Here is a 19,714-nt window from a genome sequence, read left to right on the forward strand (position 1 = left end):
ATTTGATAGGTGAAAAATGATATCACTTTAAGAGTGAGGCTGAGCATACTTTTCTTTATTTATTAGCTGTTTGAATTTCTTTCCTTTCCTTTTTTGTGAATCCTATGTTATTGGCCTTTGATTATTTTGGGGGAGGGTTATTCATCTTTTTCTCATTGATTTGTAGGAGCTCTTTGTATATTAAGGAAATAAACATCTACGATCCATATTATTATTTTCTTCACAACAAACTCCATGTTTGGAAAAAATTTATTAAACAGCTGTTGTTAAGTTATTACTTCTTTCTCCATTTCCTCAATCTGATACTTGTACATGGACCCTTAGAATGTTTATCAGCACAAGATGGCCAGTGTTTCTGCATTGATGTAATTCCAGCCAAATGCAAAGCCTTGGAATTTTTGTTAACCCCAGTAGCCTCACCATGGCTAAATATAGGATGTCCGTTGGCTTTCTGAAATATTTTAAGTGGCTTGGGAACCCTGGAGGTCCTGGGCCCTGCACTGGGAGCCGCAGCCCTGGATTGGCCCGCTCACTTGAGCAGCAGTGTGGTCCGCACCTGTGTGCATCCCTCTGTCCAGCTGTGGATTCTTCTCTTCTGGTGAGTTGGCTGAGTGTTTGCATATTTTCCCCCTTGTTTATATTCACTTAGGGGTGTGGGTCCCTCTTCCCTTCAGCAGAAAGTCCCTGAGGCAGGACTGAACCTGCCCCCAGGCCAGGGCCCGTGGGACTTTACTGGTGCTGAGTCCTAGGAATTGAGGAGGGGGTGGAAGAGGGTAGGATGGGGGCAGGAAGAGACTTACCCCCAGAGCCTCCCAGTGGCCCCAACTCCTCTGGCCTCTTCACTTCCATAGGGAAATCTCCCCAGAGCCAAGTCCTGTTCCCTCGAGGGTGGGGACAGGCTAGGATGAGAGGTGGTTTGGGTAGGATGAAAGGTGGTTTGCAGAGCCCTGGATTGGGGAGTGGGGTGCTAGACGCCAAATATGCCCTGCGAGTCCTGAGGAAGAGTGGGTGCCACAGATGGTGGTGGGGTGGGAGCAGGTGGAGAGGGGAGGCCCTGGGCAGGGGGAGGCAGTTTTCAGACTTCTGGGCACCCACTCCCCAATCTAAAGGTGGTTTCACCGGATGACACCTTTCCCTCCTAGTTCTGGGGTGTGTGTGGGAGGGTGGCTCTGAGATCTCAGTGGTGGTAGGCGCAGTAGGGGTGAGGGGGGGTGCTGCGTGCCGAGCAGAGGAAAGAGGCCAGAAACCTGGTGGAGCCTCTGCAGCTGACTTAGAGGCCTCCAGGTTGGTTTGTTTGTTTAACCCAGGGCTGACTTTTATGAGACCGCCACATTCCTGGGGGATTGGCAAGTGAAGGTGATTAATGGGCTTGGCTAGGGTAGCCAGGACAACAGGAGGCAGAGTCGGAGGCAGCCAAGAAGAACTGAGTTGCCACCCTTGGAGCCCTGGTTCCCAGTGCTGTGGCCGGTGCCCAGGAGGACTGACACCTCTGCTGACCCAGGATGCCCACCCCAGGGCTGGGGGAGGAGACCTTGGGCTTATTAGGGAGGAAGTCCCCCTGCCTCCTCCCGCTAACACTCCCCAGCCTCCCAGGGTACTGCTTGGGCCTGTTCTCTGTCTGGTGGGTAGACCCGAGGCTGGGGGGCACACAGCCGGGGCAAGGGCCAGAGGCAGGCCAACCTGGGTTCTGTCCTGGAGATGCCCCTGGGCCAATGACTCACCCGCGGAGCCTGAGTCTCCTCTTTTCACTGGCCCAGGAGGCAACTGATAGACAGTGCCCGGCTCCCTCTCCTGAAATGTCTCAGTGGCTCCATCAGCCCACTGGGGCCCCAGTGGGGTCAGAGGCAGTGAGAAAAAACTGCCCCTTCTTCCAGACATTTTACTTTTGGCTGTGGGAAGATAATCTCATTAAATATACAAATCTACACGACAGCGAATGTGAATGCCAGCTCCGTGTATGGCACCACTGGGTAGGTGTATTAGTTTCCGTTTCCTCTCTCCGGGTCCCTGTCAAGCCCGTCACCCAGGGGTGACTCTCGGAACTTGGTGGTGAAGAAGGAGGCTCCAGGCCAGGTCTGGGCAGACGAGGGGCAGAGCTGGCCCTGCCACTCAGGAGCTGGCTGTGTGGGCTGTTCCACATCTGCAAAGGGGGCCAGCGGGACCCAGCGCCCCAGCCGGCTGGCCGCGGTGAGGATTAAGTGTCGCCTGGCGTGCCAGGGCTCCGGGAAGGGCGAAGGGCCGGGGTGGGTGGGCGGGTCAGGGGGTGTGCCCGCCCTCACCCCGGCTAGGCCCTGCCCCTGGGACTCTGACTCTGGGCCAACTGTTTGAATCTGTAAAATGGGCGGGTCTTGAAGTCTCTTTTAACTCCCAGGTTTGATACCAGTCTCTACCTCTAGCTCTGGGCCTGGGCTGTCCAACTCCACGATCAATTTAGCAGGCTGGGTGCAAGGAGTAGGCCTGGCTGAGAGCTCAGGACACAGCCATTTGGGTCAGGAAAGGCCTGGAACATGAAAGAGGCATGGCCCCCCCAGCTGGGGGTGAGAGAGGAGGTGCATGATGGTAGTGGACATGGGACGTGCATGCATGTGGCTGATGTAAGTGGTGTGTGTGTGTGCGTGTGTTTGTACATGTCCAAAAATAACATTTGTCCCATTTTCTTGTTTTTCTGGAGCTGGCCCGATTGAGGAAGAGTCTGTCCTGGAACTGGCAGGGCAGTGTGTGTTGGTTGGAAGTAGATGTGATAAAATGAAGCCCTTGATAAGGCCACAAACCAAAGGTTTCTTGATTTCTTTGGTGTTGTTTGGGGATTTTTCTTTTCTTTTTTTTTTTTTTTGAGGAAGATTAGCCCAGAGCTAACATCTGCCGCCAATCGTCCTCTTTTTGCTGAGGATGACTGGCCCTGAGCTAACATCTGGGCCCATCTTCCTCTACTTTATATGTGGGATGGCCTGCCACAGCATGGCTTGACAAGTGGTGTGTATAGGTCCACACCAGGGATCCAAACTGGTGAACCCAGGATGCCAAAGCAGAACATGCAAACTTAACTGCTGTGCCACTGGGCCGACCCCTGTTGGGGATTTTTTATGCAGCTGCCACCCATGAAATCAAGGGCTTCTCTCTAATTCATTCCCTCAAGGAGTGTCCTGAGACTCTAGGTCTGAGACTGGGCCTGTGGGTACCAGCCATAAGGGGACACAGAGCTGTGTTTCCCATGGCCCTGAGCCCACAGCCAGGGTGCAATGCAGAGAACTGGAGCCACATGTGGGTGGCTGTGGGTACCCTGCTGTGGTGGCACAGAGGGGCTGTTCGCTCTAGGTGGCAGGAGGCTCCACCACCAAGTGGCCTTGAGCCTACACTGAAGACCAGATGGGAATTGGCGGGGTCCGCACGGTGGGGACAGGCACCACAGGCTGAGGTCCACTAGTGCAAGCACACAAGGGCGTGAAAGAGCACAAGGAGGCAGACAACTAGAGGTAGTGATGCGGCCAGAATCTGAGGGACAAGGACAGTAGGGACAGACAGATGGAGAAGCTCATCCCAAGCGTCGCTTCCCGGAGACCTTGGGGGCCTGGTGGACGAGTTTGGCCTTTAGCCTGTGGGCTGGGGTTGCACGCTCTGCTGTCTGCAGGGGCCGGGGTGGGATGGGCGGGGTGAAGATGCAGGTGCAGGAAGAGCTTGGTCTGGGCAGGGCAGGCCTTCTCCCAGCCACTCCGGCCACAGTCCCAGGTGGGTAGGCAGGCCCCGTGTGATATGTCACCCACGGGACTCTTCAGAGAAACTGGAAACATAGATTTGTATGTGGGCACTTTCCTTTTGAGATGTTAGCAACTAATTCAAATTTAACACGTAACAAAACAAAAACACAGGGCGTAGCCCAAAGCGGAAAGGTCTGTGATCCGGATTTAGCTCACAGGCCATTAGTGTGTGACTTTGGCTGCAGTGGGAGGGGAGGCACCGCAGTTAGGAGTCGGGACGCTGGGGTCGGAGTTCGCTCCCCGGGGCGGCCTTCTGGACATGGCTGTAAGGAGGGCAGACTCGAGGAGGCGGAGACCAGTTAAGAGGCTCATAGAAAAATCTCTTCTTTTTCATTCTTTTAACAAGTGTTCCTTGGGCCCTGCTCTGTGCCAGGCCCTGGTCTAGATAGGAGCTACTAGGGTACCCAGGGTGCAGTTCCATCCTGGTGAAGAGTGGGACAGACACCCTGTGAGCCCTGGCATCCAAGGTGGCACGCTCGTGTCTTTGTTTCCCAGGTTCCTAGGCCTCCTTTTCCCCACCTGCAGGCCAAGGTCTGGGCTCCTTGTCCTGTTGTCTCGAGGCACCCTTTTCCTGTCTCTGCAGGCCCTGGGGCTACCCCTTGGGTCCCAGGCCAAATCTACCCTTCGCGGGGCCCCATCACAGCCTCTTTTCTGGATTCTGCCCCACTCTGGTCATACCCTCCTTCTCCTCAGGCGTTTCTTGCTCCCTCTTTTGGAACTCACAGGTTCTCTGAAGGTCCCCTTTACTCCACAGCACCGCCCTCGGCCCTCATCCTCCAGCCATCAGGTCCAGGCAGGACAGGGGCCTCCTCCCGGCGCCCTGGTCTTCTGGTCAGCAGGACAGGAGCAGAGCTTCTGCTCTGGACCCAAGCAAACTCTCACGTACTCGCTCATCAGTTGAGCAGCCACCCTGGCCATGTTAGACAAGGCACGGGGTCAGAGGGAGCTGTCTCATGAGGCTGGCATGAGACAGAGACTGCCCCCTGTCCCCAAGGCACTCCCAGGGAGAGGGGCATGAGGCCTGTCTACCACCAACGGAAAAACCACTTAATGCCAGAGAGAGGGTGCCCGTGAGCCATTGAGGGCGTGACAGCACAGAAACCTAATCCTTAGAGCTGGGCCCTGGACCTTCACCGGCTAGTGGAAGCCTCAGCCTGTTATTGCACCATTGTACAGACGAGGAGACTGAGACCCAGAGAGGTGAGTGACCTGTCTGAGACGGCCCAGCTGTCCGTGGCTGCACTTGGTTTTGACCCCAGGGTAGTTGACTGCAAAGCTCACCCCCCTCGTCGGGGAGAAGCAGGCTACTCCAGCTTGGGGGTCTCTGAGCGGGTCACTGGGGGTGAGAGTTGGGGGGCTGCTGAGACACATCCTCAGTGGCATTGGCCTGGACTTTCTCTGGAAATGGGGTTGCTTCAGGTTGACTGGTACATTATTTATGGGGGAACCTGGCTGCCAGAGGGGTCCAGCAGCACCCCACCCTCCCCTGGCCCTCACAGCCCTCTCTCTGGTTGCTGAGTCCACGGCACACACCTCTCCTCTCCCAGCATAAACCCCTTCTCCTAGATAAGGGTGAGCACAGGATTAGGAGCCAGGGGCCAGTAACTCACCTCTGACCTCAACTCTGGGCCTGTAAAATGAGTGTAGGCACTGACTATCCTAGAGGGATCCAGTGATGATCAAAACACTGAAGATGACTGGAGGAAACTGCTAGAAAAATTATGAGGCATGATTCATTCAACAAGTATTTGTCAAGCACGTACTGGGCCAGGCCCTGTGCTGGATCTTAGGGACACAGTCTTAGGAAGACAGACACAGTTCCTACCTGCACGGGGCTTCCAGCCTAGAGGGGAGGCAGGCGTGAAATAGCCTCACAGATAAATACATGAGTACAAACCAGATTGTGCCCTACAAGATTGTTTCATGGGGACCAAATGGGGGTCGGGGAGGTTTTCCTGAGGAAATGGGGTTTAAGCTGAAGGATGGGGGTCAGCCGTGCGCAGGGCAGAGAAGGGGCCTCCAGGGTGTGAGTGCAAGGTCCTGGAGTGGGGAACAAGCCAGAGGCTTGTGACAGGGTGTGGGGAGCTGGGGGACTGATGGGGCTGGATTAGACATGGCCTTGCAAAAAGGGGCCAGTGCAGGATGTCGCTTTAGTGACCTACGACAGCAAACCTTGATCTCCGGTCCTTCTTCGCCCTCGGCGTCCATTCTGTGTGGTGAGAAGTCAGGCCTGGGGAGGAGGTCCCAGCCCCCATCCCTCCCTGGGCCAAGGGGCAGCTGAGTGAAAGCAGATGCCTTTGCCCTGGTGGGGCCCTGCTGGGAGCGGTGAGGCCGCGGCGGGCCCGGCTCCCCACTGCTGACCTCAGACCTGCACCGCTGGCATGTCCAGGCCGCAGACTCTCTGTCAGCAAAGCCGCATCCGTCCTGCAGAGAGACGGTCACTGTGGCTGCCCACACCCCCAACCCAGCAATTTCCCTGCCACGGTGAGAAACCTCCTGTTCTCTGGGCCAAGGCCCAGCCCCCTCCAGTTGGGCCTGGAGCCCCAGCTGGAGGAGGGAGAGATGCCAGGTAGGTTCTTGGAAAGGCACAAGGCTGGGAGAAGTCTCTGTCACCCTTCCCTGGTTCCTTGGCACACCTTTACCAGCACAATGTCACATGAGGCCACCATTATCCTACGTGCCACATGCTAGGCTCCATGCTGAGTGCTTTATGTCCTCCCACTGAATCCTCACAATGGCTCCACGAGGGTCATTCTTTTGGCATTGTGCACGACTGAGACTCAGAGAGGGTACCTTGTCACACAGCTGGTGGGTGGCCTAGCTGGGGTTTGAACCAGGTTATTGGGCTCTAAAGGCTGTGGCTCCAGTGGTCTCTGCAGTGGCCCTGGCTGTTGCTCCCGTCCCCCTCAGACACTCCCTGTGCTCATTGCTCCTGAGAGAGCCCAGGTCACCCCAGGTTGCTCAAGCCCCAGAGGCCTCGGAGGCCTAGGTCTCAGCACAGGGCACTGAGCTGGACATAAATGATGTTGGAGCCACCTCCAGGCAGTGGGAGCCCCTCTCTCGGGCAACCTGGGCTCTGGACACTGTTAAGGGCAGTGTGCTTCCTGTTGATTTACGGTGTGCACAACACCCAGGGGTGCCTTCACGGAGGGGAGTTATAGTTTCGATGGTTGCCTCTGGATCTCCCTGGGGGCCACCTCCCCCACACTTCCTCCACTGGGGCGGTTGCCTCCACGGGGTCCTGCCCTCCTGCTCCCCAGCCTCCACCGTGCACCTGGAGAAGTCCAGTGATCTCCAGGGTCCTCCCAGAGATGCCTCCTGGGTCTTTCAGCAACCCTAGCACCACCCTGACTGCCCCTTGCTCAGACCACCCTAGAAATGCATCCTTTTTCCTCTGCTCCCACAGGCTGCCCACCCCTCCTGCAGACCCGTTCACTGCCCCATTGCCCTAGTCTGCCTAGTCCATTTTCCCCTCTTCTGTCCAACCAGACGTCTCTGCATTATCCCTCATCCTTCAGAAATGTCTTTTTGCTCTAGTCAATCAGTCAGTCAGTCAGTCAACAAGCATTCATTGAGCCATACGGACATGTTGGTGAGAGCTCAGGCTCTGGAGCCAGGAGCCAGACGATGCTGAAATGGAACCCTCTGAGGCCCTGGCTCCCTGTTCCAGGAGCTCACATCTGGGGCTCCTCGGGCATAAAGAGAAAAGGGCTCCCCTCCTGCCCTGGCCTCAGCTTTGGCTTCTCCCTGCTGTCCAGTTACTGAGAAGAAAACTAATACACAGGACGGCCCACCCGAGACCACTGTGTCTCTGTTCTGTGCGAGAGTGACCTGGGTGGTCTGCGGGCAGAGAATTAGCAGTGGGGTTGACTGTCGAGGGCTGGTGCTGGGGGTGGCCGAGGTGTACAGCTTTCTAGGGACTTTTAGACACGGAGGAACCACGGAGGAACCATGTGTTTTGGGGTCTGGAGAGGAGAAGTAGACCCAACCCCAGCATGGATCCTGGGGAAGGAAAAGGGACTCAGGCCCCAGCCAGACTGGGAGGAATGGACCCAGGAGCCCCGCAGACTCCTCATTGGGAATGGCCACATATGGGCATGAAGAGGCCACGAGCGTGGGAGCAGGACAGAGGCACCGGCACCCTTGGCCATCCTGGGAATCATCCCCCTGCAAGATCCATGTGGCCCTGTGGGGCCCTGCATGGCACAGGACCAGCTTCCTCCTTCTGACCTCATGGGAATAGTGTCAGTAATAGGCAGTGGGACTGCTCAGAGTTCCAGTTCTCCTGGCTCTGGGGTGGAAGTTGGACCCTCCACCTCCCTCTTCTGGAGCACATAAGACTTGGGGTTCTTGGAAAATTTAGAGGGAGAAGAGACTTCAAGAGGAAGGTATAGACTTCCTTCAAGTAGGGTAGATTGGATCTGGGTGGTTTTAATTAAAATTTCAAAATCAAAGAAATGCAATAGTCTTTGCACCGTTGCCACTCATAGTGGTTGCTAACACAACAGCTTCTATTTATGGAGAGCTCACTCTGCTCCAGACCTTCCAGATACATCATTCTGTTTAATCCTTGCAGGGAGGCAGGTGGTTTTCATCATCATTTTTCACATGAGGAAACTGAGGCACAGAGAGGTTAACCAACTTGCCCAGTCACACAGTAAGCAAAGCTATGAACAAGGGCTTGTAACTCACGTTATCTGTTACCCCAAAGTCCTTCAACCACGGACCCCACCCCACAGCTGCGTTCAGCAGCTCCCTGCATCTGTGGGGGCCCAGGAGGTGCTCTGGAGCCTGGAGGCCTGGGCCCCGAGATGGTGGCACCCCCATCAGGTGCCCGTCTCCTGCAGCAGCTGGATCCCATTACAATGCAGATGGCAGTCTTTGGAAAGCCACCTTCTCCTGGGCTGTGAAGGAGCAGAGTGACCACAGCCAGTGAACTCGGGGGCCCCTCGAGTCCCCACTGCCCGCCCAGCAGGGTTTCACAAACCCGTTGACGTTGACAGGGCAGCCTGTGTGGAGAGGGCAGGAAGCCCGGGGCCCTGTGGTCTGCCGGCATTGCTCAGAGTTTCCTGGGCTGAGCTCTTCCTGCAGGCCCTCCTCAGGGCTCTGCCAGGCCCGCGCCCCCTGTCCTGAGGCCTTCCTTGGCCCTGTCCAGCTCTGAGACAAACCCTACTGACTCGGAAGGGCCAGGAAGGCCCCATCCTCTGGGTCTCGAGCCTCGGGGGAGCTCTGAGATTCTAGCGATGGCCTCAGAGCATCTGGAGGTTCTTGGGGACCAGCACTGGGAGGTGGAACAGGGACAGAGCTACTTGTAGTCAGAAGACCCAAGCTCCACTCTCAGGTCCAACCCTGACTAGGGCTGCGACCTGGGGCAGGTGTCTTACCTCCCCGAGCCCCCTCCCTTGTCTGCCTCGCAGGGATATGTAAGATCCTTGGCAAACAGGAAAATGCTCTGCAAGTGTTGGTGGCCCTAGCAGGGCTGTGGCCTGACCTTAGGCCTGTCCCCCATCTGTCTCCCTTCTGGAAACTCTACTGAGGCTGAACTTACAGACTCTCGAAGAAAAGGGGAAAGATATTCAAGGTAGAGAACAGCCTGAGCCAAGGCACAGTGTCAAACGCACACACACACACACACACACAACACACACACACATTGAGCTCTTTGTGCCAGAAACTGTTCTAAACATCTTACATGTATTAACTCATTTACCTCTCTTAACATCCCTATGAGGTAGGTATTAGCCTGCCCCCATTTTACAGATGAGGTAATGGAGGTCCAGAGAAGTAAAGTAACTTGCTCAAGGTCACACAGCAAGAAGTGGTGAGCCAAGATTTTAACCCAAGCAGTCTGCGATGAGAACAGGAGTAGAGGCAAGGGTTGTGGGCCTGGAAAGGATGGGAGAGACATCAGGGACTGGGCCGCATCTGCCTTGTCCACAGCTGTGGGGCCAGTGCCTAGTACAGTGTCTGGCACACAGCAGGTGCTCAAAATGTGCTCCTGGAACATGAGCGCTGGAGACGGTGGGGCCAGCTTGCTTGTCTGGGGACACCGAGGTTTTGCACAAGAAGGGGATGCTGGACCCTCAATGGCAGGAGGGCCCACCAAGTGGGCAGGCAGGAATTTTAAATAGTTCCTTAATCCCCCTGCAGCCCCCTCCCCTTAGGTCCAGTCTCCCCCACCCTGCCCCCCCTGCGCTGCATGCTAGCGCCCTTCCCTCCCTGTGGAATGTTCTTAGCTCTCCTGGAGCTCAGGGTCTGGGGTGGGCCGGATGGAGCTCTGGGGGGACACACACAGACTTGGAGGAGAGTTCGCTGCCAGCAGAGGCTGCTGAGAGACCAGCCTGTGTGCAGGGCTGGAGGTCTGGGGGCTGGTGAGAACGGAAGTTTGCATACTCTGTGGCACTCAGACCCCACTAGGAATGTGGCTTTGGGCCAGGATCCCTCTGGGCAAGAAAGGATGACTCGGCAGAAACAGCATCCTGACCCCACAGGACAACTGGAGCCGCTGTGTTGGGGGTGGGTGCCAAGTGGCAGGGCTGGTTAATTCATGACCCCTCCACCTCAGCCTTCATCTCCACCCCCCAACCCCCAGCACCCCTTTCGATGCCCTTCTCTGGGTAGCAACTTTCAGACACACTTGAGGGGGGCCATGGACTGGCCAGCTCTTTCCCACTCCAAGGGGCAGAATTGTTAAGTGGTGGGGAGGAAGCAGTCCACCGTTGAGGGCCCCAGGCCTGGCCAAGGGCAGAAGCCCAGCATGATTCAGGGTGGGGGGCGTTAGGCAGTCGGGGGAGCTGTGCTGGACTGGGCACCGGGGAATTCCAGCCCAGGGGAGCCAATTGGAAGCACATGTGTTTGGACAGGCACAGAAACCACAATGCTGCTGCCTTGTTCTTTGAGCCCAGCTTCTGAAACATTTAGGATCTGTCACCGGGAACCCTGAGAAATGTGTCCCGTTGTCACCAGAGGTCCTCATGGTACACACCAGTCACCACTGGGGACTACCATGGCACTCCAGTTGTCACCTACTTGCACCCCGGGTCCCGAGCAGAAGTGGATGGTGGTGATGGTGGTAGTGAAAATGACGATATTGTTACAGCTGTGGCTGCCGCCGCTATTATCATTTATTGAGTGTTTCCCACACACCCTGTTAACCACTTTTACCTGTTTAATCTCATGCGTTCCTCATAACAACCCTATGAAGTAGGTAGGTTCTAGTCTTGTCCTAATTTTTAGATAAGAAACAGCATTGCAGAAGATTAAGTCACTAGTCTGAGGTCACCCAGGTAGCGAGCAGCAGAATAAACTTCCCAGTCTGGGATCTTAATGACTCACTTGATTCATGACTCCCTGCTTCTGCCCCTTGGACGAAGGAGGAAGGCAGAGTGCCTGTGGCTCTGCTCCCTCCCCCTGGGGGCCACACAGCAGGGTCAGCAGGGTTGGCCCATGGAAACATTGACCCCTTTCTGGGAGCTATTGCAACACCCAGCGGTTTCCTGTGCGACGCATCATAGGGTGCTTGGGGTCTGGTGAGCAGTGAAGGTCCTGGGATTTGGGGTAGAAGACACGAGTCTGCCTCCTGACTTTCTAGCTGTGTGACTGACACCCCATTGTGTCTCTCTGGATCTTGGCTCCCTCACGTGTGAAACGAGAGAGCAGAACACAGCTTGCCATCTATGATCTGCTCAGAGAAATGAAATGTAGACCATGAGGCCACTGCAGCCGGGGGCCTGACCAGACAGAAAGCAGGGTGGCTGGGAAGGGGTTGCAGGGGAGGAGGTGGGGGGGGGCAGCTGGAAGGGCGTGTAGGGCTGGCATCTCACTGCTCTGCTCCCAGGTCCGGAGTGAGGCTGGCAGAGAGCAGGAGCTCCCTTCCTAAGAGATAATAGCTCCTTTGCACTCATCCTTCTGCTGGACAGTGGTCACCAGGAGGTGACCCAGTGGCCTTTGGTGAGGACACAGTGCTGCATTGCTGCCACTTCCCAGGAAAGCCCCCTGGGCAGAGCTGTTCTGGGTGCCAAATGACAACCAGTTTCTTGCCAGTGCCTGTTTGCTGACTTCCCTATCGATGGAACCTCTGTCCTGCTCTAACCTGGCCTTCTGTGAGTTGACTGGTTCCTGTTGCTCCAGCAACAGAGCAATTGTGGAGGTGGCTGCAAACAGCTATGTTAAATCACTTCATCAATTCTTGCCCACGGGCATTGTGCCAAACAGGGGTGGTTACGGCTATGCTAGAGTTAGTCACCGCCTGCAACTGAATGTGGCTGAGACGGTCGTAAACAGGCATGGAATAGGCAAATAACAGGCCCCACAAATACATCTTGGCTGCTTGAAGAACTTTTAGAATCATGAAGACGTTATATTATATCCCTTACAGTTTTATCACTGAGTCTTTTTTGTTACATTCCAAACCTTCGCAAACCAGTAATTTCCATAGGATGTGTATGGCCAGGCTCCCTCCCCATCACCCCATTCCTCAGCTCTTCATAAGGACTTATCAATAACAGCATATCCCTTCGGTTTGGGCTGTTATTATGGCTCTATCCTGGAACATCCTGTCACGGTTATTTTTTAGAAACATCATTTGGTTCATAATCTCTTAGCAACAGAACTTTGAGGGCTAACGGCCGATGTGCGCTCCCAGCAAGTTGATCGTGACTTGTGGGCCAACAAACCCACAGCAGCCGAGTTGGAGCACCCTCTGATTATGGGTTTAACTGTTTTAGGTCATCGAACGTCACCATCACCCGCCACGGGCCAAGCTTGCTTTGTTATACGCCTGAGAGCATCTGCAGTGGCAGCCACACACCCGGGGCCTGGGAGAACTCTCAGTCACTGGTGCCCAAGGCCGTCACAGCCTCGTCTCCTCCTTTGTACACGTCCCGGAGAGTGTCTAAGCGGCAAGAGGAGGAAGACAGGAGCAGCGACCTCACGCTCTGTGTGTGCCTGCACATTATGTCCTCAAGCCCCTGTGCAGCAGTGTGAGGACCATCCTGCTGTGTGACAGCTGAGGAAGCAGCAGCTCAGACAGGTGAAGCCACCGGCCATGCTCACAGCCTGGCAGAGGCATGGGCAGGATTGGCATCCAGGCCTGCCTGAGGCCTCAGCCTCCACTCTCTCTTTACTTTTCCTTTTTTTTATAATAGTTAATTTTATTTATTCAAGGGCTCATATTGCAAGCAATAAACCAAGCATGGACTTTGATTCTGCGAGCCCCCATTCACATATCCAGGAAGATAAAAGCAACGTACATGAATGAAAACTCAGGGTTCGTGGTTAACCACGCTGGAGTTGTTGAATTTCTACAGCCTAGAACCCAGAAGTCACAGGTGTTGTAGGTCCTTCTGGATGTCCCACTGGGCATCTGCACTTTTCTTGAGCTGAGCGACCTCATCAGCCTTCAGCTTCTGGTTGATAATGTTGGTTAACCCAGCATTCAGGATGCGTGGAGGGCTCAGGAAGACTTCGTTCTCAATGCCCCACGTCCCCTTCACCATCGCTGACGCTGGATGAATCCTGGATAGAGTTTAAACGCGGATTCAATGAGATCAATCCCGCTTCACCCCATAGCCCAGTTGGTATATCCTTTTAGCTTGATGACTTCACAGGCACTTTCAACCACCATCTTGTGCACTTCTCTCCAATTTTCACTATCATCGTCCATTCTCATCTCTGGATTCAGAGTCTGGAAAGAAACGCCTGCCACATTCACTCCACTCCACGCAGCCACACTTGAGTTGCCATGTTCTCCCCAAATCCATCCATGGCAGCTGCTGGGATGAATGCCAAGTTTTTCAGCTCTAGGATAGTGAAATCTATCAGGTTCCAGATTACACCGGCTTCCTATCGCATGGTGCTTGGGTAATCCACTTTTACTTTCCAGATAACATGTGTGAGAATACCCACTGGGTTGGAAACCATAATTATGATGCATTTAGGACTATACTCAGTGATCGGGAGAGTAATAAACTTGAAGCCATTCACATTCCGCTGCGGCAGATTGAGATGACTGTCCCTCTTGCTGAGGGACTCCTGCAGTTACCATCACAATCTTAGAGTTGGCCGTCACAGAATAATCTTTATCTGCCGTAATTTTAGGTGTCTGAAGAAATAAGCTGCTGTGCTACAGATCCATCATTTCTCCCTTATCCACAAGGGCAAGGTCATCAGCCAGAGACTTTCCCAGAGTGCTCCTGGCACACGCCATACCAACTTGTCCAATACCCACTACCGTGATCCTATTGTTTGGGACTGTTTCTGCAACCAAGGCAATCAGTTTTTCCTCAAGAGTTGCCATTGTTCACAGGCAAGAGAAGGCTCTGGGGATGGTTGTAAGAGTTGTGTGAAGAAGACAATGTCAGCTGCATGCCCAGCCTCTACGCTTTCTGCTCATCCTGTTCACACATCATGTCTGTAGGGGCAGCTGGGTCTTCCCTGGATGTGTGATCTCCATAGGTTGTGCCCCAGAGCATAGCACGAGAGCCATTGCCACACACCTATTCCACACGTCAAAGAACACATGTACAGCACATGTATCCCAGAGGCACTGAGCCAGCACTCACACTGGGGCTCACAATCCTTTTTTTATTTTGGTTCTTCCTGGTCCCTCCCCAAGGCTGAGACCATGGTTCTCCATCTGTGTGGGATAGGAATAAAAATTAAAATAACAACTACTGCTTATTACTATGAGACAGGAACTTTACTCACATGCCCTTATTTACTCCTTAAAACCTTATAAGGACGTGATATTGTTTTCCTCACTTACAGATTAGGAAATTGAGAGTCAAGAGTAATTGAATGACTTGTCCTCAGTCACAGAAAACAGGTTCTTTTCATGACACCGGTTGCACGCCTCCCCTCCCCACAGCTCTGTTACTCACAAGCGGAGGTGGGTTTACTGAGAATCTCTTGAAGCTTCTGCTCTGGGCGCCTCGCTCACACCTGCCCCTTCCAAGGCCCCAGACGTCTATACGCATGGCCACGTATTTTTGTGAAATTTGCAAAAATAAGATTTTTTATATTCTTTCTCTAAAGGAGATGCCCCTCAGATTCCACAGAACCTGGATCCACCCTGTACCTCGAATATCCTGTCTAAACATTGACCTCTGCTGCCCTGTCTGCTGTCCCTGCCTCGTTTGTTCTCAGCACTTTCACTAACACGCCATGTACTTTATGTATTCATCCTATCTGTGACACATCAGAGGCACTGCTCACTATGTGGCTTTTGGCGAATAAACGCAGCCACTGTCCTTCTGCTTAAAGCAGCCCTGTGTAGTGGATTGTGCCCATATTATAGACAAAGATATAAAGATGTAAAAGGTGGCTTGCTCAAAGGCACCCACTAATGAATCCAATCCCCTTCCTCCTTCTCTGAGCTGCCTCTGAACTTGGCCACGGCTGGGTTTCCTTTGGCCATGACATTATAATTTACTCATAGACCAGACACCGTCTCACTGGTGTTTCATCCTTGACTCCTCTCTCTCAACAAGTTCCCCTTACCCTCCAAATCCTGTCAACCACCTCCCAAATATCTCTCAGATGTAATCACTTCTCAGGGTTTCCATCAGCTTCCTGGTGGTCTCCCTGCCCCCAGTCTGTTCCCCTACAGCTTCCAGCAGCTAACCTGATTGGGTCCTTCTCCTGCTGGAAGGATCCCATGGATTCTCGTTTCTTAGAGATCATATTTGAAATCTTTAGCCTGACCCACAAGGCCCACATTGGCTACTTTTTTCGGTTTCTCAAACTCACTCTCTCCTTCCTGACTTGGAGCATTTGCACATGCTCTACCCACTTCCGGTGCCAGAATGTTCTTCTCCTCCTCCCTCCCTCCCATCCTACTTAACTTCTTTTTTTCCCTGCTTTTTCTCCCTAAATCTCCCCAGTACATAGGTGTATATTTTAGTTGTGGGTCCTTCTGGTTGTGGCATGTGAGATGCTGCCTCAATATGGCCTTGCTCGCTGCTGTATCTCTGTTTTGTTTGTTTGGCTTAGGGAATAAAGACATTGACTCCTCTCTCACATAGCCCTTGAAGTGAGTTTCTTATCAGCTGGCAGGAGGGCTCCTTGTGGTCCTTTAGGGACCCAGGTTCCTTCCATCCTGTGGCTCTGCTGTCCCTAGGAATTGTCATCTGTATAGTTGAGGATGGGTCACTGCTGCATATGGGTTGGCAACATCAACCATTTCATTATCCTCACAGGTTTTGTAGGTCTCTGAGGAATGTGGGGAATTTGGACAGAACACAAGGAGGATGGCTTATCTCTCTGCTCTGCAACATCTAGGGCCTCAGCTGGGAAGGCTCAAAGGAAGGGGGAGACGCAAATGACTCGGGGAGACTCAAATGGTTGGGGATGAATCATCTGGAGGCATGTTTGCTCACCTGGTGCTTGGCTGGGAGACTGAGCTCAGCTGGGCCTGCACCAGTGCACCCAGACGTGGCCTCTCCAACTCGGTGGCCTCAGGGGAGTTGGGCATCTGTTATGGAGGCTCAGGGCTCCAAGAGTGCGTGTTCCCAGAGAACAAGGTGGGAGATGCATAGCCTTCTATGCCCTAGCCTCGGAAGTCACATTACTTCCCAATGTACTCTTTGTTTTTAAAAAGATTGGCCCTGAGCTAACATTGTTGCCCATCTTCCTCTCTCTCTTTTTTTCCCCTCCCCAAAGCCCAAGTGCATAGTTGTATATTCTAGTTGTAGGTCCTTCTAGTTCTTCTGTGTGAGCCACCACCACAGCATGGCAACGGACAGACCAGTGGTGTGGTTCTGCACCCGGCAACCAGGCCTGGGCTGCCGAAGCAGAGAAGACAGATCTTTTAACTGCTAGGGCATCAGGGCTGGCTCTTCCCATTGTACTCTTGGTTGAAGACTGCTCAGGTTCAAATGGAGGGGTCCTAGACCCCCCACCTCTTGATGGGAAGAGAGTCGAAGAATTTGTGTTATATTTTGAAACTGTTATAGCCAGCGGGGCACAAGCCAGTTTTGCTCACATCATCCTCTGGTAAGAATGTAGTCCTAGGCCCCCATCTGAATGTACAGGGCTGAGAAATGCTGTTTCTATTTAGGCAGCCACGTGCCCTGCTTCAACTCCATTGCAATGCAAGAAGGAGAATAGGTTCGGGTGGACTGTTCATAGTCTGCCATGGTCTGCTCCTCTGGCAATATGCTTCTCCTCGGGAAAAAACCGAAATTCCAGTGACTGCATCAGTTGCTGCCTATTTGTTGAATAATTGACTGGATGTTTGCAGAGCATCTGGGTCCGGTCCATCCATTACGAAGAGGGGTGGGCAGAGGCAATGTTCCGTTTCTTAAACTAGAACCTTGAAATGGACTAGCTCTAAGTTGGGAGGCAAAATCAGGTAGCTGGTGGCCTGTTAGCAGTGGAGAGATACGCTTTCCCCTTTATCTTGGTACTTAATCCACTGACAGAGCAGAAGAGCAATAAGTGTAATTGAAGAGAATATCTCACTGCATCTAAAATTGATTCCAGGTGAGTCAAAGATTCAAATTGAAAAAGTAAACCCATAAAATGCTGGGGAAAAGGATAAGAGCAGACAGTTCACAGAATATAACAAAAGGCTGATAATGGTGTGAAAAGATATTCTTGAGGACATGGGGAGACAACTGTCATGTGTTGGGTGGCGTTTAAGTTGATCATTTTTGGGGGGGCGGTGGCAATATCTTTCAAGACATCAAATGCTCAATATCTTCTTATCCAGAAACTCCACTTCTAGGTATTTATTCTACAGATATACAGTATTCCCACAAGTAAGTAAAAATATGTGTCAAGAGTGTTTGGCGGCCAGCCCAGTGGCGTAATGGTTAAGCTTGCGCAGTCTGCTTCAGTGGCCTGGGGTTTGCAGCTTCGGATCCTGGGTATGGATCTACACACCACTCGTCAAGGCACGCTGTGGCAGCATCCCACATACAAAATAGAGGAAGATGGGCACAGACGTTAGCTCAGGGACAATCTTCCTCAAGCAAAAAGAGGAAGATTGGCAACGAATGTTAGCTCAGGACAAATCTTCCTCACCAAAAAAAAAAAAAGAATGTTCAGTGCAGACTTGTTGAGAATAACTAAGTAGCTGGAAACCACCTAAATGCCCATCCGTGGGAAACTACTGAATAAAGTAGAATCCCATGCAGCTGTTAAAAGCAATATGGTAGATTTATTAGTCCTCCCAGGGAAAAATGCCCAAGGCACAGCAATAACGAAACAAAAGGCAAATTGCAGAACAATCTACATAGTGTAAGTTCATTTGTGTCAAAGAAGAAAACAAGCTAACATAATTCAAATGTATAAAAAAAATCCGGAAATGTTCATAGAGAGTTTTAACAATGGTCACTTCTGGGAGAGTGAGTTTAAGGTTGGGGATAGCCGGGGGGTTTTACCTGGGGCCTTATGTCCCTCTCCACTGGATGGGTGGTCTTCATTGTGAAACACATGTCACAGGGGTCACTTCTATAGGAGGATCAGGTTCAGAAGAGTGGTTACCTCTGGGGAAGAAGAGACGGGCAAAGGAGAGAGGTCACAGGGCCCTTTGACTGTGTGTATAATGTCGTTTCTAAAAGAAATTGAAAGGGTTGAAACAGTAAATTTTATGTTAGTATGTTTTACCACAAGAAAAGAAAAAACCCAAAAATGTGTCAATATGTTAAGAATTGATAAAGCTGGTGGATGTTCATTATATAATCCCTGTGCTTTTCCAAATGTTTGGAACATTTTACAACTTAAAAAAAAAAAGCTTTTTGGGGCCGGGCCAGTGGCATAGTGGTTAAGTTTGTGCACTCTGCTTCGGCGGCCTGGGGTTGGCAGGTTCAGATCCTGGGCGTGGACCTAGCACTACTCATCAAGCCATGCTGTGGCGGCATCCCACGTAGAATAGAGGAAGATGGGAACAGATGTTAGCTCAGCAACGATCTTCCTCAAGAAAAAAGAGGAAGATTGGCACAGATGTTAGCTCAGGGTCAATATTCCTCACACACACAAACACAAAGCTTTTTTAAAAAGGATTCATTCAATACAAGATAAAATAGAAGAAAAAGAAGCCAGAAAAATGAAGCAAAAGGAAAACAGGAACAGTAAAATAAATAATTTTATAGCCCACATTTTTAAGAGCAACTTTGTCAATTTAATCACAGTGTCATAGGAGATGCAGAAACTTTGTGTTTCCATTTCGAGCTCTGGGATGCACCTGAGACATAAAGAACACTGGCGACTATGTGGCTTAGAAAAAGGTAACTTGCCAATCCAGCATGGAGGCTGGAGTTCGACACCATGAACCCAGGTGGGCGAACAGGCAGGAGACTGTTGTCGGGTCCAGGCAGGAGCAGGTGAGGGCTCGGCTGTGCAGGAGAGGGAGGCTGGCTGGATTTATCTCGAGGGCCTCCACGGGCAGAGGAGCTGGAGAGGGACGGGAGCCGGTGCTGGCCAGGGCTGTGCTCCTCCCAGGCGGCACAGTGAGCCCTGTTCCTCTGTGCTTGGTCCTTTCACGGCACAGGCCCTGGGTTGTCATCTCTCAACCTAAAAAGCAGTAGAGGCCACGCTGTCTCTTCTGTCCCTCGGTGATTTCTCCCAGGGGAGGCTGAGCCGCACCCTACCCCACCTCTCTGCCTCCCGCTCCCTGGAGAGCTGGGAGCGCACGGGCCTCCTCCCGGGGGCACTCACATCCTTCCCTACGCCCCTGCCGGCCCGGGCTGGGCCTTAATCTGCTGCACCTGCTTTTCTTTGATCCATCTTGGCTTCCTTTCTTTCGGAAAAAACTGACCGCAGTGTGCAGTGCCGTTTTGACTCGATGCTGTGAAAACCCTCTTCCTGTGAACTTTAGATGTGGGTGATAGAAACATAAAGGGCAGAGGTTTGCGGGTCTCACCAGGGGCCTTTGTTCTGGGCACTGAAGTGATGTCACAGGCAGAGGGGGTTCGGGGGTGGGGGGCTGGAGTCTGTCCTTGAGGCTCCGAGGGCTG

General features: G+C 52.8%; 1 pseudogene; it reads right to left on the reverse strand.

Moving 5' to 3' along the window:
• Window positions 1-1,153: 1,153 nt before the first annotated feature.
• The window catches only part of LOC123277542 (L-lactate dehydrogenase B chain pseudogene), a 134,754-nt pseudogene continuing 116,193 nt past the window's right edge, over window positions 1,154-19,714 (reverse strand).

The sequence above is a fragment of the Equus asinus genome, chromosome 16 (genome assembly GCF_041296235.1).
Source record: "Equus asinus isolate D_3611 breed Donkey chromosome 16, EquAss-T2T_v2, whole genome shotgun sequence".
In the NCBI taxonomy this organism is placed as follows: Eukaryota; Metazoa; Chordata; class Mammalia; order Perissodactyla; family Equidae; genus Equus; species Equus asinus.